The sequence below is a fragment of the Triticum dicoccoides genome, chromosome 7B (genome assembly GCF_002162155.2).
Source record: "Triticum dicoccoides isolate Atlit2015 ecotype Zavitan chromosome 7B, WEW_v2.0, whole genome shotgun sequence".
NCBI lineage: Eukaryota > Viridiplantae > Streptophyta > Magnoliopsida > Poales > Poaceae > Triticum > Triticum dicoccoides.
In genome coordinates this window covers 168,149,778-168,176,027 of record NC_041393.1, presented here as the reverse complement: position 1 = coordinate 168,176,027, position 26,250 = coordinate 168,149,778, and positions in this window count along the sequence as shown.

Genomic DNA, 26,250 nt, shown 5'->3' with positions numbered 1-26,250 from the left:
ACGGCCAAATACACCAGGGGCTTATGTTCCCCGCATTATGGTGTGATAAAGTCCGCACACTTTCACAAGTGCGGCACCCCGAACTTATAGAATTATATGAATCGGCTCCGAATCATGTCTTGGGTCAATAGTTGGGTTTGCCCGGCTCCCATGTTTGGCACCTTACGTTCCGTTCTATCGGCTAAGGTAGCATTGGGAGAACCACTGCGATTGCGCCCCGGTTGAGCCAGGTTAACGCCTCAGTGGAGAAAGCTAAAACTGACTATCATGATAAGGCGAGAGACTGGTCGTTGTTCGAGAGGTCCTTTCGGGTCCTTAAAGACCTACGCCGCTTCGAGCGAAGTTCCGGATAATGTCCAACGAAGGCGTGGATAGCGCCCCTAATTCGGCCTTCCGAATACTAGGGGCTTCGCCGAAATTTAAAATTATAGAATTCTATGGCTAACTGAGAGTGTTCAAGCACTATAAGTCCGGTTGCCTTGTTCGTTGTGTTGAGCAATGGACCCAAAAATGGGAACAAGAGTGCTCAAGTTTATCCCGAACACCCCGGCACTCGTGGCATGGGGGCTGAAGCCGATGACTTGCCATCTCTCAGATTTAATAAACGGCCGCACAGAAGGTAATATTTTAAATTAACAAGCGTTGCTTAGCGCATATGAACAAAGTTTTCAACGCACAAGATAACACATGGCGAATTTACTCAATAATTACATCCCTGGGGCACTCATCCGCAATCTTGCGGGCACCCTTCAGGACAGTCTTATAGTACATCTCGGGCGTACGATATTCCTTGCCCACTGGTGGCGCGTCAGTGGTTAGCTTCTCCGCATCCAGCTTGCCCCAATGCACCTTTGCGCGGGCAAGGGCCCGACGAGCACCTTCAATACAGGCGGAGCGCTTGATAACCTCCACCCAGGGGCACGCATCCACCAACCGTCGCATGAGACCGAAGTAGCTCCCAGGCATGGCCTCTCCAGGCCACAGCTGGACTATGAGGCCCTTCATGGCCTACTTGGCCACCTTGTGGAGCTCGACTAGCTGCTTCAGCTGGTCGCTAGGGGGCACCGGATGGCCGGCCTCAGCATACTGAGACCAGAAGACCTTCTCTGTTGATCTCCCCTCCTCGGCTCGGTAGAATGCGGCGGCATCAGGCACGCTGCGAGGCAGATCTGCAAACGCCCCTGGAGAGCTCCGAATTCGGGTAAGTAACACGTAATTTACATTCACATGCTTGCTTTGCATGAAAAATGCCTTACCCGCCGCTATCTTCCTCACCAACTCAATCTCCTGAAGGGACTTATGGGCATCGGCCTTGGCAGTCTTGGCACTTTCGAGAGCCGAGGCCAGCTCGGACTCTCGAGGCTTTGAGTCACGCTCCAAACTCTCATGCTTTTCCATGAGAGCCTGGAGCTCTTGCTGAACCACCGCCACCCGCGCCTCCTGCTTTTCTCGCTCTGCCCGTTCCGCCGCCGCATTGCGTTCGGCCGCGGACACGGCCTCCTTCAGGGTCGCCACCTCGTTCGTGGCCCCTGCAGTACCCATGTTATCCTTGTTATTTTTTGTTGCAACCTAAATCCTTTTCTATAAGGTACAAGTTCAAAGTGGTGTTACTCACCTTCTTTGTCCTGGAGCTGATTCTTGGTGCGGCCGAGCTCTTCCTCGGACCGCTCGAGCTCCTGCTTCAAAGCACCGACCTCCGCAGTCAGTGCGGCAGAGGTCAGCAGCGCAACCTGCAACCCATATTGACATAATTTTTTAGCAACCCTGCGTCTATCTTCTTTTTTTTCAGATCCTCAGTCCGACTTTTCTTTCCGAACACCGAACCGAGCATCAGGGGCTACTGTCTATGCGGTATTACATTGCATATTTTTAACTTCTTACCTCAAATCCTGATAGAAGGCTACTGCAGGCTTCGGTCAGCCCGCTCTTGGCGAGCTGTACCTTCCGAATCACCGCACTCATAATAGTGCGGTGTTCTTCCTCGATGGAAGCGCTCTGGAGCGCCTCCAACAAATTGTCCGGCGCCTCCGGTTGAACGGAAGCCGCCGGCGTCACGGTCTTGCCCTTCGTGCGAAGGGGCCGCCGGCCGGACTCCGGAACCACTTCGGGTTCCGATATGGAGTCCGGCGCAAAGTCCGGGAGGCTGCCTTGTGGCGCCTCCGGAGCCTCCCCCTGATGGGTCCCTTCTTGGGATCCCACCTCGGCGTCCTCGGTGTCGTGAGGGGTGGAGGCAGTCGGGATGGAATCTACATCCGACGGAGCCGACGACCCGCTCGATGAAGCGGGGAGATCATCATTGGCCGGACTACAGGCAGCATGCGGCATCAGAATGATGCTATGTGACACAGAAAAAGAAATTATAAATCACTCGGGAATCCGGATACTTACGATCTCGCTGGAGGCCTGGCCCTTAAAGGCCATTCTTCGCGCCAACGTTGATGTTGGCGGAGCTGTCCGGGGGAATAGTCCTTCCCCTCTTGGACCCTTCGGCCTCCCCTGTTGGGGAAGCCTTCCTCTTCCTCTCTCCCTCCTCTGGGAGAGAGTCCTCTTTCTCCTCCTCGTTTTTGGGGGAGGAGTCCGCCCCGGAGTCGTCGGACACCTGAAAACGGGAACTCTTTCGAGCATCCGTGGCCTCCTTCTTGGCCTTCTTCTCCGGCACCACGTGCGGTGCCGGAACCAGCAGCCTCGCTAAATGGGCGTCTACTGGGTTTTCTGGCATGGGAGCCGGGCAGATAATCTGCTCCGCCTTCCTCATCCAGCCCTGTCAAAGGAAAAGGGGAAATTAAAACCCGCATAGAGTCAAACTATGAAATGCAAGTGTCCTGTAAAGGGGTAGAATCACTTACCTCGTCGGCCTGGCGCTGCGAGTGAAATCCGCGATCTTCAGTCGCGGATGCGGGGGCTTCGGCACCCTTAAACAGCACTCTCCAGGCGCCTTCGTACGTCGTGTCGAAGAGCCCGCTCAGCGCCTGGTGCTGTTTTGGATTGAACTCCCACAGATTGAATGCCCGCTCTTGGCATGGGAGAATCCGGCGGACGAGCATGACTTGGACCACGTTAACCAGCCTGAGCTTCTTCACCAGCTTCTGGATACAGGCTTGGAGTCCCGTCACCTCCTCCAAACTACCCCACAGCAAGCCCTTCTCTTTCCAGGAGGTGAGCTGCATGGGGATACCAGATCTGAACACGGGGGCCGCCGCCCACTTAGGGTCGCGCGGCTCGGTGATATAGAACCACCCCGATTGCCACCCCTTGACGGATTCCATGAAGGCCCCTTCAAACCAAAGGACATCGGGCATCTTGCCCAACATGGTGCCTCCGCACTCCGCTTGAGTGCCCTTCACAACCTTCGGCTTGACATTGAAGGTCTTGAGCCACAAGCCGAAGTGGGGCTGGATGCAGAGGAAGGCCTCGCACACGACGATAAACGCCGAGATGTTGAGGATGAAGTTCGGCACCAGATCATGGAAATCCAGGCCGTAGTAGAACATGAGCCCCCGGACAAAGGGGTGAAGTGGAAAACCCAGTCCGCGGAGGAAGTGGGGAAGAAAAATGACCCTCTCATGGGGCCTGGGGGTGGGGATGAGCTGCCCCTCGTCGGGCAGCCAGTGCGCGACGTCGCCGGACAGGTAGCCGGCGCTGCGCAGTCTTTCGATGTGCTCCTCCGTAACGGAGGAGGTCATCCACTTGCCTCCCGCTCCATACATGACTGGGGAAGGTTGAGATGAGATGTGCGGGCTTGGGCACTGGAGCTCGAGTGCGCGGAGATAGATAAGCAAAGGAGGAAGAAGGCGTAGGTGAAAAGGTGAATCCTTATCCCTTATATGGGCGGGCGAAGTCTACACGTCCCCCACCGGCCTGGTAAAACTCGCTTATCCTCCAAGCGTCACCATCAATGGCGCAGTTGGGTTACCCACGTCCGTATTGATGAGAATCCCGGATTAAGGGGGAACACGATCTCTGCTTCGACAAGACGTGCCAAGGAAACCGCTTCGCTAAATGCACTGAGGTGGTAGAGTAAAAAACGATTCAAGTAATGGCTTGGTAGTGGCGTGACGTCATGCCACAAAAAACGTCAGCAGATTGAACTTGTGTATATATTATTCTCTCTATGGTGGAATGTGGAATTTATTTTGCAGAGCCGGACACTATCCTGGTGTTCACAATCTTCTATCATTCGGAGGAGGAACCCGCCTTGCAATGCCAAGCAATATACGCGCCGGACTTATCGTCATTGAAGCCTGGTTCAGGGGCTACTGAGGGAGTCCTGGATTAGGGGGTGTCCGGATAGCCGGACTACCATCATCAGCCGAACTATCATCGGCCGGACTATCATCATCGACCGGACTCCAAGACTATGAAGATACAAGATTGAAGACTTCGCCCCATGTCCGGATGGGACTTTCCTTGGCGTGGAAGGCAAGCTTGGCGATACGGATATGTAGATCTCCTACCATTGTAACCGACTCTATGTAACCCTAGCCCTCTCCGGTGTCTATATAAACCGGATGGCTCTAGTCCGTAGGACACAACAACAACCATTACAATCATACCATAGGCTAGCTTCTAGGGTTTAGCCTCCTTGATCTCGTGGTAGATCCACTCTTGTAAACATCCACAATATCAATATCAATCAAGCAGGACGTAGGGTTACACAGAGTCGGTTACAATGGGAGGAGATCTACATATCCGTATCACCAAGCTTGCCTTCCATGCCAAGGAAAGTCCCATCTGGACACGGGACGGAGTCTTCAATCTTGTATCTTCATAGTCCAGGAGTCCGGCCAAAGGTTATAGTCTGGTCATCCGGACACCCCCTAATCCAGGACTCCCTCAGTAGCCCCTGAACCAGGCTTCAATGACGACGAGTCCGGCGTGCAGATTGTCTTCGGCATTGCAAGGCGGGTTCCTCCTCCGAATACTTCATAGAAGATTTTGAACACAAGGATAGTGTCCGGCTCTGCAAAATAAGTTCCACATACCACCATAGAGAGAATAATATTCGTACAAATCTAATCTGCTGACGTATTCCGCAGCGTGACATCACGCCACGGCCAAGCCTTTATTCAAATCGTTTTACTGTCCCACCTCAGCGCATTTAGCAAGGTGGTTTCCTTGGCATGTCTTGTCGAAGTAGAGATCATGTCCCCTTATTCCGGGATTCCCATCAATACGGGCGTGGGTAACCAACCGTGCCATTAATCACGGCGCTTGGGAGATAAGCGAGTTTTACCAGGCTGGTGGGGGCACATAGTTTCGCCCGCCCATAAAGGGGATAAGGATCCACCTTTTTCATCTACGCCTTCTTCCTCCTTCGCTTATCCATTTCCGCGCACTCGAGCTCCAGCGCCCAAGTCCGCACTTCCCACCTCAACCTTCTCCAGCCATGTCCGAAGCAGGAGGTAGGTGGATGGCCTCTCCCCCTCCAACGGGGGGAGGAAAGAAAAGGAAGGCTGCACGAACTAGGGGGGCCGGAGGGTCCAAGAAGGGAAAGACCCTTCCTTCGGACTACTCCACCAACGCCGGCGACGGCGAAGAGGAGTGGCCATCCGGGGCCAAGCCCCTGGCAAAATCGTAAGTATCCGGATACCAGAATAACTCATGGCGTTCCTTTATTGAACAGTATCTTCTGACACCGAATATAATCATGCAGTCTGCCCAAGGCCCGGCTCGACGCTTCGTCGAGCGGCTCCCTGGATTTGTCGGATGTGAATAGTCTTTCACTCCTGACAGCTACTTCCCCTCGCCCTACGGACGATGCTGAGGTGGAGTCCCAAAAGGGGCCAAGCCAGGAGGAGGTGGTCCTGGAGGCGCCGCAAGGCGACCTCCCGTACTCCAGGCGCACAGGGGATGAAACCCTGAAGGGCTCTAAGTCCGGCCCTGAGCCGGATACCGCGCCGAAACCTTCAGTGGTTCCGGAGTCCGGCAGGCGGCCCCCTAGTAAGAAGGGCAAGCCTATGACGCCAGTGACCTTCGTCCAACCGGAGGCACCGGATAATTTGCTGGAGGTGCTTAACGACGCCTCCATCAACGAGGAGCACCGCACTATTATGAGTGCGGTGATCCAGAGGGTTCAGTCTGCCAAGAGCGGGATGATGGAAGCCTGTGCCATCCTTGTAACCGGCTTTGAGGTATGTATTTAAGACATGTAAAATACCGCATATATAGTAGCCCCTGATGCTCATTTTGGTGTTCGGAAAGAAAAGCCGGACTTAGGATCTAAAAAGATTACGTAGGAGTCTAACATAAGTATGTCAATATGGGAATGCAGGTTGCACTACTGACCTCGGCCGCACTGACTGCGGAGGTCGATGCATTGAATCAGAGCCTCGAGCGGTCCGAGAACGAGTTCGGCCTTGCCAAGAAGCAACTCGAGGACAAGGAAGGTAAGTAGTACCTTATGTAAGTATATAAAAAGATATGGTTGCAAATAATGACAGGACCAACGTGAGTATTACAGGGCCCACAACCGAGGTGGCGACCCTGAAGGAAGTGTTGTCCAAGGCCGAAGACAATGCGGCCCTCGAGCACACCGAGCGAGAAAAGTAGGAGGCGCGGGTGGCGGAGGTGCAGCAAGAGCTCCACGCTCTTGTGAAAAAACACGAGAGTTTGGAGCTTGACTCAAAGACGCGAGAGTCCGAGCTTGCCTCGGCCCTTGAGAGCGCCAAATCTGCCAAGGCCGAAGCCCAAAAAGCCCTCCAGGAAATTGAGGCGATGAAGAAGATAGCGGCGGGTAAGGCATTCTTTATGCAAGCAAGCACGTGAAAGTGAATTACTTGTTACTTACCCGAGTCCGGAGCTCTCCAGGAGCATTCGCAGATCTGCCCCGTAGTGTGTCCAACGCTGCCGCATTCTACCGAGCTGAGGAAGGGAGCTCGACGGAGAAGGTGTTCTGGTCCCAGTATGTTGAGGCCGGACACCCGGTGCCCTTGAGCGACTAGCTGAAGCAGCTGGTCGTGCTCCATAAGGTAGCCGAACAGGCCATGAAGGGCCTTATAAGCCGACTATGGCCTGGGGAGGTCATGCCTGGGAGCTACTTTGGGCTGGTGAGGCAGCTAGTGGATGCCTGTCCATGGCTTGAAATCATCAAGCGCTCCGTATGCATCGAAGGCGCCCGTAGGGCCCTTGCCCGTGTTAAAGTACACTGGGGCAAGATGGATGCTGAGAAGCTGGTCACAGATGGGCCACCGGAGGGGAAGGAGCATCGCAAGCCCGAGTTGTATTATGAGGGCGTCCTGAAGGGTGCCTGCCTTGTGGAGAATGAGTGTTCCAAGGATGTAATTTTTGACTAAACTCGCTCGTGTTATCCTGTGCGCTGAAAACTTGTTCATATGTGCTAAGCAACGCTTTTTGAATTTAAAATATTACCTTCTGTGCAGCCGTTTATTAAATCTGAGAGATGGCGAGTCGTCGGCTTCTACCCCCATGCTACGAGTGCTGGGGTGTTCGGGATAAACCGGAGCGCTCTTGTTCCCATTATTGGGTCCTTTGAGGGAGGCGCTCAGCACAACGAACAAGGCAATTAGACTATAATGCTTTATCACTCTCACTTAGCCATAGAATTCTATAATTTTAAATTTCGGCAAAGCCCCTAGTATTCGGAAGACCGAGTTCGGGGCGCTATCCACGCCTAGGCCGGACAAAGCCAGCTCCTCGCTCTAAGCGGCATAAGTCTTTAGGGACTGGAAACCTGTCGAACAGCGACCGGCTCTCGCCCTATCATGACGGTCAGTTTTAGCTTTCTCTACTGAGGTGCTTGGCACAATCGTAGTAGTTCTCCCAGTGCCACCTTAGCTGATATAGCGGAACGTAAGGTACCAAAACATGGAAGCTGGGCAAACCCAACTATTAACCCAAGACATGATTCGGAGCCGATGCATATAATGCTATAAGTTCAGGGTGCCGCACTCGTGAGAGTGTTCGGACTTCTCACACCATATTCTAGGGTACTTAAGCCCCTGGTGTATTGCCCGTACCAAAGTGTACGGTTGCATAATGTCATAACTGAACATGTTTACATAAAAAATGAGTGCAATAATAGACAAGAGCTATGTATTGTTTATTAGAGGTCTGCTATGAAAGCAGAACAATACAAATAGTGCGATAGGCAAGAGATGGGATTATTTGACATGTCCCCCTCCAGGGGCAAGCTGCGAGACTTTATGTAAGACAGGTATTTAGCTCGTTATAGAGACCACCTAGACATTCGACGTAGCTTGCTGCCTCCCTGGCTGTTGGATCGTGTGTTCGGGGATTGTTCTGCCGGCAGGCCTTCCGAAGAGTGGAGTCATTAAAGTAAGAAAAAATAAATGACAAAATTGGGAGCCCCTAGTGTGGTTGAGCCGCATTTTGGGTGTGCCATGGTTGTGCCCCTCCCCTTATTCCCATGGTATTTCCAGAGCGTAATTATGTACATGTGGTACTGGTTTCACAATTTCCTGAGGGCTGGGGTTGGGGCCGCACTGCTACGCTTGCTTGGAACGTTCCAGGCGGTCTTGTTGTAGGTTACTCCGGGCGCGCTTGAGGTGTCCGGATGTTTAATAGCCGGACTGGAGAATTGCCTTGAGAGGCTACTTTGTACTTCCGCCGCGAGGGCCGCCGTATGCTCCTCCGTTCTGAGAGAGCGTTTGGTGTTTCCATTGACTGTAATGACTCCTCGAGGGCCTGGCATCTTGAGCTTGAGGTATGCGTAGTGCGGCACTGCATCGAACTTTGCAAATGCGGTTCGTCCGAGCAGGGCGTGATAGCCAGTGCAGAACGGGACTATGTCGAAGATTAACTCCTCGCTTCGGAAATTATCCGGGGATTCGAAGACCACTTCGAGTGTAACTGAGCCTGTACAGTTGGCCTCTACACCTGGTATGACGCCTTTAAAGGTCGTCTTTGTGGGTTTAGTCCTTGAGGGATCTATGCCCATTTTTTGCACTGTATCCTGATAAAGCAGGTTTAGGCTGCTGCCGCCATCCATAAGGACTGAAGTGAAATCCGTCAATGATTGGGTCTAGAACCAATGCGGCGAATCCGCCATGGCGGATGCTAGTGGGGTGGTCCTTGCGATCAAAAGTGATCGGGCAGGAGGACCATGGGTTGAACTTTGGGGTGACTGGCTCCAATGCATATACGTCCCTGACTGCACGCTTCCACTCCCTTTTGGGGATGTGTGTTGCGTATATCATGTTCACTGCCGCACTTGTGGGGGAAAGCCCTTCTGTCCCCTATTGTTCGGCGACCGGGGCTCCTCCTCGTCATCGCTATGCAGCCCCTTGTCTCTGTTTTCGGCACTTAACTTGCCTGCCTGCTTGAACACCCAACAATCCCTGTTGGTGTGATTGGCTGGTATTTCGGGAGTGCTGTGTATCTGGCACGAGCGATCGAGTATTCGGTCCAAACTGGACGGGCCCAAAGTATTTCTTTTGAATGGCTTTTTCCGCTGACCGGGTTTAGAGCCTCTGAATCCGGCATTAACTATCGTATCCTCCGCATTGTCGCTGTTAATGCGGCGCTTGTGCTTGTTGCGACGCGACCTGCCATTGCTGTCCTTGGTATCCGTATTACCAAGGCTCTTGGTCATGTTATTACTACGAGCTAGCCAGCTGTCTTCTCCCGCGCAAAAGCGGGTCATGAGTGTTGTGAGGGCTGCCATGGATTTCGGATTTTCCTGTCCTAGGTGCCGGGCAAGCCATTCATCACGGATGTTATGTTTGAAGGCTGTGAGGGCTTCTGCGTCCGGACAGTCGACTATTTGATTTTTCTTGGTTAGGAACTGTGTCCAGAATTGTCTGGCCGATTCCTCTGGCTGCTGAATTATGTGGCTTAGGTCATCGGCGTCTGGTGGTCGCACATAGGTGCCCTGGAAATTGTCGAGGAATGCGGCTTCCAGGTCCTCCCAGCAACCAATTGACTCTGCTGGCAAGCTGTTAAACCAATGCCGAGCTGGTCCTTTAAGCTTGAGTGGGAGGTATTTGATAGCGTGTAGATCATCACCGCGGGCCATGTGGATATGAGGGAGATAATCCTCGATCCATACCGTTGGATCTGTTGTGCCATCGTATGATTCGATGTTTACGAGCTTAAAACCCGCGGGGATTTGATGATCCATTACTTCATCTGTGAAGCATAGTGGGTGTGCGGCGCCTCTGTACTGGGCTATATCACGACGTAGCCCAAATGAGCTTTGTCTGCTGTGTTCGGCCTGGCTGTATTTGCCATATCCGGTGTGACGGTTATCTTCACGTGTCGTGGGGCTCCCACGCGATCCGTAGATCGATCTTATTTGCCTTGCCTTGTCCTCCAATATGTCTCGCAGGTCTGGCGCATTTCCCCATGCCTTGGTAGTTTTTGAGCGACGCCGGGGTGCGGCTTGAGTGGATGGCCGAGAGGCCTCTTTGTTGCGGCCAAGAGGTGGCCGGTCGGCCGCGTCATGCGCTGGTGATGTAGGTTTAGGTGCTTCCTCCTCTAATTGGGGTAGCAGCCTGCGCTTTGGGTTGCTCTTGGAGGGGCGTTCGAGTTCGTACTCTTCGGCCGCAAGGACTTCAGTCCATCTGTCGGCTAGCAAGTCTTGGTCAGCTCTAAGCTGCTGCTGTTTTTTCTTGAGGCTGCTCGCCGTGGCCATAAGCCTGCGTTTGAAACGCTCTTGTTCAACGGGATCCTCAGGCACGACAAATTCATTGTCGTCGAGGCTTGCCTTGTCTTCTAAGGGAGGCATGTAATTATCGTCCTCTACCTCTCTGTCTGCCGCTCTCTCATGAGGGCTGGCTTCTCCATCCTCGTGTGCTGAATCCTGCTAGAGGGGGTTGTCTTCGGCATTGTCCGGGGTGTTATTATCTCCCATGCCGGAATCGCCGTTTTTGCTTTGGCGGGATTTAGAGCGGCGCTGCTGATGCCGACGCTTAGGCTGCTTCTTGGAGGGGTCATCCTCCGTTGTTCCATTGCCATTCCCTTCTTTTGGGGTGTCCACCATGTATATGTCATACGAGGAGGTGGCCTTCCAGTGCCCTATAGGCGCTGGTTCTTGGTCGTCTCCCGCATCGGCGTCCATACCATCGATGTCTTCGGAGTCGAAGTCGAGCATGTCGGTTAAATCATCGACAGTGGCTATGAAGTTGGTGGTTAGGGCTAGAAAAAAAGCTCGAAGCTTGCAAGCTAAACAAGTAGCTCGTGACTCGGCTCGAATCGACTAGAACTAGAAGAATAACGAGTCAAGCCGAGCTTTAGTTTAAGATCGTTTATCAACCAAGTTAAATGAGCCAATCTCACGAGTACTCATGTAACTCATTAGGCTCGATACAATAGATCAGCCACTCCCAATACAAAGAAAGATCAGCCACTAAACAGCCTACGTCCCGGGCGCACAACCCAAGGCCAAGCAGTTGAAGGCCTAGCCTCCTAGGAGACTCACGCGTTACAAGAAAATTACAATTGTATAGTGATATATATGTTTAATATATACATAATCATTTTTATCATATTTGAGGGCTTTATGTTTATATCTTAAACGAGCTTAACAAGCTAAATGAGTCAGCTCGCGAGTTATACGAGTCGAGCCAATCTCGGGTTTGAGCTCGTTATAGTAACGAGTCGAGTCAAGCTAGCTCGTTAATGAAACGAGCTCTAGCGAGTCGAGCCGAGCTGGCTCGACTCGGCTTGAATTCCATCCCTATGGGTGGTGGGTAGGCTTTGAATTTCTTCGTCGTCCGCATCCCAACCTTGCTGACAATAGTCCGGCCAGGGCTCTCCTGATAAAGAGAGAGACTTTAGTGAATTCAGAATGTCACCGAAGGGCGAGTGCTGAAAGATGTCCGCGGCGGCGAACTCCATGATCGGCGCCCAATCGGGTTCGATCGGCAGGGGCGCGAAAGGTTCAGAGTCCGGAAAGGAGTCCGGCACCTTGGAGTCACGAGCTTCGCAAAGGACAAGGCTGGTGTTCGGCTCGATCGAGATTGCAGCCCCCGAGGAGGTGTCCAGCCACCCGTCCTCGATTGGCGCAGTCGGCTCCGAGCTAAGGGTTGGAGGGGACACTCGGGCAGCCTCCTGGGCACTGTTCGGCGGCAGAGCTAGATCATGCCCACCGTGATAGTGCGGCGCGTTGGCTGTGGCTCGAACCCGTCGAAGATCAAGTCTCCGCGGATGTCAGCCATGTAGTTCAAACTTCCAAATCCGACCTGATGGCCAGGTGCGTAGCTTTCGATCTGCTCTAGATGGCCAAGCGAATTGGCCCGCAGTGCAAAGCCGCCGAACACGAAGATCTGTCCGGGAATAAAAGTCTCACCCTGGACCGCATCATTGTTGATGATCGGAGGAGCCATCGGGCCTAAAGGTGATGACATAGAGGAACTCTCAATGAAAGCACCAATGTCGGTGTCAAAACCGGCGGATCTCGGGTAGGGGGTCCTGAACTGTGCGTCTAGGCGGATGGTAACAGGAGACAAGGGACACGATGTTTTTACCCAGGTTCGGGCCCTCTCGATGGAGGTAAAACCCTACTCCTGCTTGATTAATATTGATGATATGGGTAGTACAAGAGTAGATCTACCACGAGATCAGAGAGGCTAAACCCTAGAAGCTAGCCTATGGTATGATTGTTGTTCGTCCTACGGACTAAAACCCTCCGGTTTATATAGACACCAGAGAGGGCTAGGGTTACACTTAGTCGGTTACAATGGGAGGAGATCTACATATCCGTATTGCCAAGCTTGCCTTCCACGCCAAGGAAAGTCCCATCCGGACACGGGACAAAGTCTTCAATCTGATATCTTCATAGTCCAGGAGTCCGGCCAAAGGTTATAGTCCGGTCATCCAGACACCCCCTAATCCAGGACTCCCTCACCATTCATTTTTCTTCATAAAATTGTGTGTGGTGTAGTTGAATAAAAGAAAACGGTTAATTGAGGCAGAGCGTGTGTGATAGTTACACCTATCACACACGAGACTATACATAAAACTGTGTGGGATGTATATATGAACAAAACGTTTTCCCTGGATTGACTGTGTGGGATTTACATACGAACAGAAACGTACTTCTTGGATTGACTGTGTGGGATGTACATAAGTACAGAAATGTATTCCTTGGATTGACTGTGTGGAATGTACATAACAAACGTAAACATTTGTCTAGGACTGGCTGTGTGGGATGTACTTACGACCGGAACTGATTGGGCATGTGTAACCATATTTGATCGCTCGCCCATCGCACACGATCTCATTTTGCCTAGCGTGTGTTACTGGAGGGCCTATCCCCGACGGGTTTCTGGGTCGTGTGGGAAGGACCCCCCTATCACAGTCACTCACTTGGCGACGGTTCAGAATGCCGTCTCGGAAAGGGGTTAAAAACCATTTGTATAACACCTCGTTGTACTAGTGTCCTTATTGGTTGACCACTCGTAGGGACCAACAACATCATAGGCTCTCGGATTAGCAGCAGCGTGGAGGACATGACTCTCCCCAACCGAGTCTTGGGAGGACATATAATTTTTGGCCTCGCGAAGGAGAATGTATCGCTCAAGCTTGGGGGAGGCTTAAGTCAATGTTATATTCGTGCCCCAATCATGAGCTCTCAAGAGAAATGATTATTCAAAAAATTTATGCTCGACTTTGTCTCAACAATTGCTCCATGCTCGATACTTCTTGTGCTAGTTCTTATATGATGAAGACTATTGAATTCAAGTGGGATTTATTGGAAATAATTAAATGCAACTCTGAAGATTGGGAGTCCGACGATGGTAAGGAGTCAGGTATGACACCTAAGTTTGATTGTGTTAAATCTTTTATGGATACCGATGCTTTTCGTGGATTTAGCACTAAATATGGATTTGACTCTGAGATAGTAGCTTCTTTCTGTGAATCATTTGCTACTCATGTCAACCTCCATAAGGAGAAGTGGTTTAAATATAATCCTCCCACTGAAGTAAAAGTAGTGGCACCTATTACAGTTGAAGAAAAGACTATTACTTATAATGATCCTATTGTTCCTTCCACTTATATTGAGAAACCACCTTTCCTTGTTAGGATAAAGGATCATGCTAAAGCTTCAACTGTGGTTCATAAGAGTATCACTAGAACATATACACCACCTGAGCAAATTAAAGTTGAACCTAGTATTACTATGGTTAAAGATCTCTTCGCTGATAATATTGATGGGCATGTTATTTACTTCTGTGATGAAGCTGCTAGAATTGCTAGACCCAATGCTAAGAAACATAGACCTGTTGTAGGCATGCCTGTTATTTTCTTAAAATAGGATATCATTGTTATCATGGCTTATGTGATATGGGTGCTAGTGCCAGTGCAATACCTTATTCCTTATATGAAGAAATTATGCATGACATTGCACCTGCTGAGGTAGAAGAAATTGATGTTACAATTAAGCTTGCCAATAGAGATACTACTTGACCAATTGGGATTGTTAGAGATGTTAAAGTCTTGCACGGGAAAGTTAAATATCCTGCTGAATTTATTGTTCTTGGTTCCCCACAAGATGACTTTTGTCCCATTATATTTGGTAGACCCTTCTTGAATACTGTTAATGCTAAGATAGATTGCGAAAAGCATGTTGTCACTATTGGCTTAGGGGGTAAGTCTCATGAGTTTAATTTTGCTAAGTTTCGTAGACAACCCCATGATAAATAATTGCCTAGTAAGGATGAAATTATTGGTCTTGCTTCTATTGCCGTGCCTCCTAATGATCCTTTAGAACAATATTTGCTAGACCATGAAAATGATATATTTATGAATGAAAGAAGGGAAATAGATGAAGTATTCTTTAAGCAGGGACCTATTTTGAAACACAACTTGCCTGTTGAAATCCTAGGGAATCCTCCTCCACCCAATGGTGATCCCGTGTTTGAGCTTAAACCATTACCTGATACTCCTAAATATGCTTATCTTGATGAAAAGAAGATATATCATGTTATTATTAGTGCTAACCTTTCAAAGCAGGAAGAGGAAAGATTATTGAAAACTTTGAAGAAGCACCGTGCTGCTATTGGATATACTCTTGATGATCTTAAGGGAATTAGTCCCACGCTATGCCAACACAAAATAAAATTGGAGGAAGACGCAAAACTAGTTATTGATCACCAACGACAGTTAAATCCTAAGATGAAAGAAGTGGTCAGAAAGGAAATACTAAATCTCCTTGAGGCATGTATAATTTATCCCGTTGCTGATAGTCAGTGGGTAAGTCATGTCCATTCTGTCCCTAAGAAGGGAGCTATTACTGTCGTTCCTAATGATAAAGATGAATTGATCCCTCAAAGAATTATTACAGGTTATAGGATGGTAATTGATTTTCGTAAGTTAAATAAAGCTACTAAAAAAGATCATTACCCTTTACCCTTTATTGATCAAATGGTAGAAAGACTATCCAAACATACACATTTTGGCTTTCTAGATGGTTACTCTAGTTTCTCTCAAATACCGGTGTCAGCGGAGGATCAAGAAAAGGCTGCTTTTACTTGCCCTTTCGGTACTTTTGCTTATAGACGTATGCCTTTTGGTTTATGTAATGCACCTGCTACCTTTCAAAGATGCATGATGGCTATATTCTCTAACTTTTGTGAAAAGATTTATGAGGTATTCATGGATGATTTCTCCATTTATGGATCCTCTTTTGATGATTGCTTGAGCAACCTTGAACGTGTTTTGCAGAGATGCAAAGATACTAGTCTTGTTTTGAATTGGGAGAAGTGCCACTTTATGGTTAATGAAGGCATTGTCTTGGGGCATAAAATTTCTGAAAGAGGTATTGAAGTTGATAAAGCTAAAGTTGATGCTATTGAAAAGATGCTGTGTCCCAAGGACATTAAAGGTATAAGAAGTTTCCTTGGTCATGCCGGTTTTTGTAGAAGGTTCATGAAGGACTTCTCTAAAATCTCTAGGCCTCTGACTACTCTATTACAAAAGATATTCCTTTTGTTTTCGATGATGATTGTGTAGAAGCATTTGAAATACTTAAGAAAGCTTTGATTTCTGCACCTATTGTTTAGCCACCTGATTCAAATTTACCCTTTGAAATTATGTATGATGCTAGTGATTATGATGTAGGTGCTGTTCTAGGACAAATAGTTGATAAGAAACTAAATGTTATTCAATATGCTTGTAAAACTCTAGACACTGCCCAGAGAAATTATGCTACTACTAAAAAAGAATTCTTAGCAGCTGTATTTGCTTGTGATAAGTTCAGACCTTATATTGTTGATTCTAAAGTAACTATTCACACTGATCATGCTGCTATTAAATATCTTATGGAAAAGAAAGATGCTAAACCTAGACTTATTAGATGGGTTCTCTTGCTACACGAATTTTATTTGCATATCATTGATAGAAAGGGAGCTGAGAACCCCGTTGCAGACAACTTGTCTAGGCTAGAGAATGTTCTTGATGACCCACTACCTATTGATGATAGCTTTCCTGATGAACAAGTAGATGTCATAAATGCTTCTCATACTGCTCCATGGTATGCTGATATGCTAATTACATTGTTGCTAAATTCATACCACCTAGTTTCACATACCAGCAAAAGAAAAAGTTTTTCTATGATTTAAGACATTACTTCTGGGATGACCCAGACCTTCATAAAGAAGGAGTAGATGGTGTTATTAGACATTACGTACCTGAGCATGAACATGAACATATCCTACGCAAGTGTCACTCCGAGGCATATGGAGGACACCACGCTGGAGATAGAACTATACATAAGGTATTGCAATCTGGTTTTGATTGGCCAACTCTCTTCAAAGATGCTCTTAAGTTTGTCTTGTCTTGTGATGAATGTCAAAGAATTGGTAATATTAGTAGACGTCAAGAAATGCCTATGAATTATTCTCTTGTTATTGAACCATTTGATGTTTGGGGCTTTGATTATATGGGACCGTTTCCTACCTCTAATGGGTATACACATATTTTAGTTGCTGTTGATTATGTTACTAAGTGGGTAGAAGATATTCCAACTAGTAGTGCTGATCATAACACCTCTATTAATTTGCTTAAAGAAGTTAATTTTTGTGAGGTTTGGAGTCCCTAGATACTTAATGGCTGATGGTGGTTCAGATTTTATTCAGGGTGATTTTCGTAAAATGCTTGCTAAGTATGATGTTAATCATAGAATTGCATCTCCCACAGTATAGTGGTCAAGTAGAATTGAGTAACAAAGATCTTAAATTAATTTTGCAAAAGACTGTTAATAGATGTAGAAAGAATTGGTCCAAGAAACTTGATGATGCATTATGGGCTTATAGAACTGCATATAAAAATCCTATGGGTATGTCTCCATATAAAATGGTTTATGGAAAAGCATGTCACTTACCTCTCGAACTTGAACATAAGGCATATTGGGCCATTAAAGAACTCAATTATGATTTCAAACTTCTGGTGAGAAGAGGATTTTTGACATTAGCTCACTTGATGAATGGAGAACCCAGGCCTATGAGAATGCCAAACTGTTTAAAGAAAAAGTTAAAAGATGGCATGACAAGAGGATACAAAAGCGCGAGTTTAATGTAGGTGATTATGTGTTGCTATAAAACTCTCATTTAAGATTTTTTGCAGGAAAACTTCTCTCTAAATGGGAAGGCCCTTACGTTATCGAGGAGGTCTATTGTTCCGGTGCCATAAAATGAACAACTTTGAAGGCACAAATCCGAAGGTGGTGAACGGTCAAAGAATCAAACATTATATCTCAGGTAATCCTATAAATGTTGAAACTAATGTTATTGAAACCGTAACCCCAGAGGAATACATAAGTGACACTTTCCAGAATGTTTCAGACTCCGAGAAGGAATAAGTATGTGGTACGGTAAGTAAACCGACTCCAAAACACTTCTAATATCATTTCTTCTCCGTTTTGGAATACTTAAGAAAATAGGAAAATAAGAAGTAGTCCGGGAAGGACACGAGGGTGGAGGGCGCGCCCTATCCCCCTGGGCGCGCCCCCTGCCTCGTGGATACCTCGTGTGCTCTCCGGACTCTGTTTTCTTGCACGATATTTCTTACGGTTGGTAAATATTCATTATATAATCTCCCGAAGGTTTTGACCATCGTATCACGCAAATATCCTCTGTCTTTGTTTTGAGATGTTTTCTGTTAGATTTGTCAAGGCCAGGCATCATGACGTCACGCCCTCCAACAATGAAGACAAGGATGCTTGGCTATTGAAGATAGAGCTGAAGAGAGAAGAACCTGGGGATATCAACAAGGATGATGGGATCAAGAAGGCCATGGAGGACCAAGCTCCGGCGGCAGAAGAAGAAAACATCCTTCAACCTCTTCCTAACCTCTTTACCCCAACTGAGATTGAAGCTTTCAAGATGATTGAGTTAGCTCGCATACAAAACAAGTATCTCACACAGGAAAATATTTTGTTGAAGGATCATATCGTCGCTCTCAAGGGCATTATCCACAAATTGGAAGAGGTCCTACGCTCGATGTGCGACTACCCATCATCATCACCACCTTCTTCACCAGCAAAGGAGACATAATTACATGGGTATGGGCACTCCCCTTGGCAACTGCCAAGCTTGGGGGACGTGCCCCGGTATCGTATCACCATCACACTCCTATCTTTACCGTTTTTCTTAGTTCGATCCTTTTGGTAATATTTTGATCTAGTAGAATAAAGTTTTGGTATGAATTAGTTTTGAGTTTTGCTTTATGATCCCTTTATGTAATCGAGTCCGTGAGCTATATATAATAAAGATTAGTGTTGAGTCAAGGGCTTTGCTATCTTGCTATGATCTTGAGTAAATAGAAAGAATAAAAAGAAATAAAGGAGACCATATTGATCTTATGGATAGTAATGACTTCACATATAAAGAGTATGATGATTAAAAGTTGTTGAGAGTTGGCAAACATAGTTTTGGTCATCGTTGCAATTAATAGGAAGTAATAAAGAAAGAGAGGTTGTCACATATAAATATACTATCTTGGACATCTTTTATGATTGTGAGCACTCATTAAAGGATGACATGCTAAAGAGTTGATGTTGGACAAGGAAGACAACATAATGGGTTATGTTTTCTCACACTTGGTTAAAGTATATTGTCATGGATCACCCAACATGTTGATTTTGCATTTCCCCCTCATGCTAGCCAAATTCATTGCACCAACTAGAGATACTACTTGTGTTTCCAAATATCCTGAAACCCAGTTTTGCCATGAGAGTCCACCATATCTACCTATGTATTGAGTAAGATCCTTCAAGTAAGTTGTCATGTTGTATGCAATAAAAATTGCTCTCTAAATATGTATGACTGATTAGTGTGGAGAAAATAAGCTTTATATGATCTTGTGATATGGAAGAAATAAAGCGACAGACTGCATAATAAAGGTTCATATCACAAGTGGCAATATAAAGTGACATTGTTTTGCATTAATATTTTGTGCATCCAACCATAAAAGCACATGACAACCTCTGCTTCCCTCTGCGAAGGGCCTATCTTTTACATTCTGCAAGAGTCAAGGTGATCTTCACCTTTCCTTTTTTTATTTTATCCTTTGGCAAGCACCTCGTGTTGGAAAGATCCTGATATATATATCCAACTGGATGTAAGTTAGCATGAACTATTATTGTTGACATTACCCTTGGGGTAAAAGGTTGGGAGGGACACTACAAGCCCCTATATTTCTCTGTGTCTGATTAAAACTCCATAACCATAAGTATTGCGTGAGTGTTAGCAATTGTGAAAGTCTAAATGATAGTTGAGTATGTGGACTTGCTGCAAAGGTCTTATATTGACTCTTTCCTATGTTATGATAAATTGCAATTGCTTCAGTGACTGAGATTATAGTTTGTTAGTTCTCACTGAAGTTTCTGAATCATACTTGACATTGTGAATAGATTGTTATTTGAGCATAAGAAATCATATGACAAATTATATTTATGTTGCTGTTATAAGAATGATCATGATGCCCTCATGTCTGTATTTTATTCTATCGACACCTCTATCTCTAAACATGTGGACATATTTTTCGATTTCGGCTTTCGCTTGAGGACAAGCGAGGTCTAAGCTTAGGGGAGTTGATACGTCCATTTTGCATCATGCTTTTATATTGATATTTATTGCATTATGGGATATTATTACATGTTATGTCACAATACTTATGGCTATTCTCTCTTATTTTACAAGGTTTACATGAAGAGGGAGAATGCCGGCACTTGGGATTCTGGGCTGGAAAAGGAGCAAATATTGGAGACCTATTCTACACAGCTCCAAAAGTCCTGAAACTCCACGAAAGTCATTTTGGGAATTAATAAACAATATTGAGCGGAAGAAATACCTGAGGGGGGCCACCCACCATCCACGAGGGTGGGGGGCGCGCACTACCCCCCTGGGCGCGCCCCCTGCCTCGTGGGCCACCTAGCAGCCCTTCGGTGCCCATCTTCTGCTATATGAAGTCTTTTACCCTGGAAAAAAAATCAGAAGCAAGCTTACGAGACGAAACTCCGCCGCCACGAGGCGGAACCTTGGCGAAACCAATCTAGGGCTCCGGCGGAGCTGTTCTACCAGGGAAACTTCCCTCTGGGAGGGGGAAATCCTCACCATCATCATCACGAACGATCCTCTCATCGGGAGGGGGTCAATCTCCATCAAAATCTTCACCAGCACCGTCTCCTCTCAAACCCTAGTTCATCTCTTGTATCCAATCTTTGTACCAAAACCTCAGATTGGTACCTGTGGGTTGCTAGTAGTGTTGATTACTCCTTGTAGTTGATGCTAGTTGGTTTATTTGGTGGAAGATCATATGTTCAGATCCTTAATGCATATTAATACCCCTCTGATTATGAACATGAATATGTTGTGTGAGTAGTTACGTTTGTTCCTGAGGACATGGGTGAAGTCTTGCTATTAGTAGTCATGTGAATTTGGTATTCGTTCGATGGTTTGATGAGATGTATGTTGTCTCTCCTCTAGTTGTGTTATGTGAACATCGACTACACGACACTTCACCATTATTTGGGCCTAGAGGAAGGCATTGGGAAGTAATAAGTAGATGATGGGTTGCTAGAGTGACAGAAGCTTAAACCCTAGTTTATGCGTTGCTTCATAAGGGGCTGATTTGGATCCACTTGTTTCATGCTATGGTTAGGTTTACCTTAATACTTCTTTTGTAGTTGCGTATGCTTGCAATAGGGGTTAATCATAAGTGGGATGATTGTCCAAGAAAGGGCAGTACCCAAGCACCGGTCCACCCACATATCAAATTATCAAAGTAATGAATGTGAATCATATGAGTGGTGATGAAAACTAGCTTGATGATAATTCCCGTGTGTCCTCGGAGCGCTTTTCTCTATATAAGAACTGGTCCAGGCTTGTCCTTTGCTATAAAAAAGATTGGCCACCTTGCTACACCTTATTTACTTTCATTGCTTGTTACCCGTTACAAATTAACTTATCACAAAACTATCTGTTACCGATAATTTTAGTGCTTGCAGAGATTTCCTTACTGAAAACCGCTTATCATTACCTTTTGCTCCTCGTTGGGTTTGACACTCTTACTTATCGGAAGGACTACGATAGACCCCCGAAACTTGTGGGTCATCATTAATCCACACAAAGAACTACAACGAGACCCCAAAGTTTCTATCAAAGAAAAGATAATAAAAACGTGCATCAACCCACTATGCATAGATTACCCCAAAGTCACCTCGGGAATCCGCAAGTTGAGTGCCATAACATATATCAAGTGAATCAAAATAATACCCCATTGTCACCACGGGTATTCATATGCAAGACATACATCATGTGTTCTCAAATTTGAACATTCAATCCGACATGACAAAACTTCAAAGGGTAAAGATTCAATTCATCACAACAAGAGTAGAGAGGGTAGAAAAATCATATGATCCATATATGTTAACAAAGCCCATGATATATCAAGATCGTGACATCTCAAGCTCACGCGAGAGAGAGATTAAACACATAGCTACTAGTACAAACCCTCAGTCCCGAGGGTGGACTACTCCCTCCTCATCGTGGTGGCCGCCGGCATGATGAAGATGGCCACCGGTGATGATCGCCCCCTCCGGCAGGGTGCCAGAATAGGCTCCCGATTGGTTTTTGGTGGCTATAGAGGCTTGCGGTGGCAGAACTTCCGATCTAGGGTCTCCGTGAGGGTTTTTGGAATATTTGAGAATTTATAGGGCGAAGAGGGGGTGCGGGAGGCCACAGAGGTGGGCACAACCCACCGGGTGTGCCTGGGGCCCGGGTATGCCCTGGTGGGTTGTGTCCCCCTAGGGGCACCGTCAGGTGTTGCTCTGGCCCATTGGTATTCTTCTAGTCCATAAAAAATCCACAAAAAGTTTTGCGGTGTTTGGAGAACTTTCATTTCTGCACAAAAAACAACACCACGGTAGTTCTGTTGAAAACAGTGTCAGTCCGGGTTTGTTCCATGCAAATCATACCAAAACCATATAAAATTATTGTAAACATGGCATGAATACTTCATAAATCAAGATATGTTGGAGACATATCAGTGCTCCTTAAGTTCTTCAGTAAAATATTTATTATGCTCAAATTGTGTAGTCATATAATCCATAGTACTTTTCTCAATTTCAAGAAAATATTTGCGTAAGGAACATCATAATATTTTCTTTGAGGCATCATGACTACGCAAACAAGAACACAATAAAAAATAGATTTGATGAGAAAACGGCGAATGAAAAAGAGGACGAATAAAACAACAAATTTTTGTGAAGTGGGGGAGAGGAAAACGAGAGGCAAATGGAAAATAATGTAAATTGCAAGGAGATGAGATTTGTGATTAGGAACCTGGTTGATGTTGATGATGTCTGCCCGGCAATGGTGCCAGAAATTCCTTTTGATGTTTGCTTGCACTACGTCGGTATTTCCCAAAGAGGAAGGGATGATGCAGCACAGCAACGGTAGGTATTTCCCTCAGTGATGAGATCAAGGTTATCGAACCAGTAGGAGAACCACACAACACCACGTAAACAGCTCATGCACACAAAGAACAAATACTTGCAACTCAACGTAAGAGAGGGGTTGTCAATCCCTCACGGGTAAAAAGATAGATAAAATTGTAGTAGATTGGATAAATAGATCTTGCGGGAACGCAAGATAAAATAAATTACTAAAAATTGCAGCAAGGTATTTTTGTATTTTTGGTTTAATAGATCTGAAAATAAAAGAGAATAAAAATTGATCGCAAACGCAAAATATATTACATAAGAGACTCGGGGCCGTAGGTTTCACTAGTGGCTTCTCTCGAGAAAAATAGCAAATGGTGGGAAGACAATTACTGTTTGGAAATTGATAGAACTTCAAATACTCACGACGATATCCAGGCAGTGATCATCATATAGGCATCACGTGCAAGATTAGTAGACCGACTCCTGCCTGCATCTACTACTATTACTCCACACATCGACCGCTATCCATCATGCATCTAGTGTATTAAGTTCATGGAAAAACGGAGTAATGCAATAAGAATGATGACACGATGTAGACAAGATCTATTTATGTAGAAATAGACCCCATCTTCTTATCCTTGATAGCAATGATACATATGTGTCGTTTACCCTTCTCTCTCTGGGATCAAGCACCATAAGATCTGTCGGTGTTCTGGGAATGGGGGTCCCCAGACTTGCCTGCCTACGGCCTGCGGCGTGGCTCAAGTGGTGGCCCAGTACGGCCCGTCTTCATGTACTCAAGCTCAAGACCCTCGCGAGGGGCCAAGCCTCGCGGGGCGGACGACGGAAGGCTTCCTCAGGAGCGGCCTCACTAGGTAGGCTCGTGAGGAGGCGGAGAGATCAAGGCAGGGTTGCCTCGTGAGGTGCTCGTGACGCAAGCCACAACGATCGAGACCAGGCGGGCGCCAGGCGGGCGCTGGCCTGTGCAGTGTCCTTGTTTCCTCTTTGGTGCAAAGGGGGCAAGCAAAGACACGGAGTACCATGGCATCAAGCAAAGGTTACCATTTTGGTGCAACGAGACCAAGACCAGCAGACCGGCAGGACGAAGGTCACCATGGAGCCCAAGACGGCATCATCACCAGCGCCTTTGGGACCCGAAGACCGACTTTAGTCAGGATAACTTGTACTAGATGTTCACCTTCGAAATGGCCGTTGTTGGCACCCTCCCCGCTCATTATTTGGGAAGTGGGCCAGGGCCTCTATATATAGGGACGACCACCACAGTAGAAGGGGGATGAAGAACGGGATTCGACCGAGAGCCACAGAGATGGAGCAATTCCTCTCCAAGCACACCACCACAAGAACACCCTCATGAGGCTGTTCTTCCTCTATACTGTTCATCATCAGCCCCTGAGGCAATCCACCACACCACAAACTAGAGTAGGGTATTACACCACAACGGTGGCCCGAACTAGTATAAACCTTGCGTCCCTTGTGTTGTTCATCATGTAGCTTAGATTCTCAGCGAGGCGTTGGGACGTGGATCGGTAGGGGAAAGATCTTCGCGCGCACCCCAGAGTTCAAACCTTAAGGGTTTTGCCGGAACCCGATATCCGACATTTGGCGCGCCAGGTAGGGGTGCACCGGAATCTTTCTTCTGCTGACCAGCATTCGATCGTTCGTCGCGTCCATGGCTGATGCTTGCCGAGCTCGTGCCGAGCATCGGGCTGCTCTCGCCGCCCATGTTTCCCAGACGGCTCCCGTCTGTGGGCCTCCCCGTCGTTCCCCGTCGCTTGCCGCCCACGCCGCCACCGGCCCGGCAGGGAACGAGCAGCAGGCGTCGTCACTGCATCCCTCGGTGCGGTGGGAAGGCTGCACCGCCACCCCATCGCTGACTCCAGCTGGTTCATCGTCGCATGCCCGTCGCGTTCCCACGGACGCGCACGCCGCGTTGCTCCTGGCGCGAGAGATCCTGCACTACCGTCCCGTCGACGACCTCTACAAGGAGTGGCTCGCTCACATCACCGAGCTCGTCAGTGCCGCAGGGGGCTCCCCTGTGCCATCCCTCTCGCTGCCTCGCCCTTCGTCCTGCGCGGGTAATGCAGCTCCGGAGGTGCCTCCACCGCCTCCTCCCCAAGAAGGCACCCTGGCTCCAAGGCGCGCGGCCCCTGTACGAGACCCACCGCGTCCGGCGCCCGCGCGACAAGAAAGGAGCTACCAGGAAATCCCTCGCCCCCAAGAAGGTGCTCGCGTGCTCCCTGCACTGGCGCGCCATGACCGCATTCCTGCGCCAACGCGTCAAGACCCCGCGCTGCCCCTGGCGGAGGCACGCAGGGACCCCCAGGAGCAAGCCCCGCGTCAGCAAAGGGCTCTTGTAGCCACCGCAAGCTGTCTGCACCATCCCAGCCGGTTCAGCAGTCAAGTTCATCAAAGGCCTCGTGAGCCGATTCGGAGTGCCTAATCGCATCATCACCGACAACGGTTCGCAATTCACCAGCAATCTCTTCAAAACATATTGTGCTAACCATGGAACGCAGATATGCTACACTTTGGTGGCACACCCTCGGAGCAACGGCCAGGCTGAACGTGCCAATGGGGAGGTCCTGAAAGGCCTCAAAACCAGGACCTTCAAGAAGAAGTTGGAAGCCTGCGGCTCGGGCTGGTACAACGAGCTCCAGTCCATGCTGTGGTCCACCCGCACAACTGCTACCAACTCAACTAGCGATACCTTGTTCTTCCTCGTCTACGGAGCAGAGGCGGTCATCCCTCACGAGGTCAGGCGTCGCTCCGCGCGGGTCCTGGCGTTTGACGAAGCGTGGCAGGACGCCATGCGGGGGATGGATCTTGTGCTGGGGGAGGAACACCGTCGGGAGGCCGCGCTTCGGGCGGCAAGATACCAGCATGCGCTGCGGCGGTACCATTGCGGCAACATCCGCCCCAGGACTCTCGAGGTAGGTGACCTCGTGCTCAGGCGGGTGCTCTCCAGGGAAGGGCTGCACAAGCTCTCGCCCATGTGGGAGGGCCCATTCAAGGTGTCAAAACCGGCGGATCTCTGGTAGGCCGTCCCAAACTGTGCGTCTAGGCGGATGGTAACAGGAGACAAGGGACACGATGTTTTTACCCAGGTTCGAGCCCTCTCGATGGAGGTAAAACCCTACTCCTGCTTGATTAATATTGATGATATGGGTAGTACAAGAGTAGATCTACCACGAGATCGGAGTGGCTAAACCCTAGAATCTAGCCTATGGTATGATTGTTGTCCGTCCTACGAACTAAAACTCTCCGATTTATATAGACACCGGAGAGGGCTAGGGTTACATAGAGTCGGTTACAATCGGAGGAGATCTTCATATCGTATCGCCAAGCTTGCCTTCCACGCCAAGGAA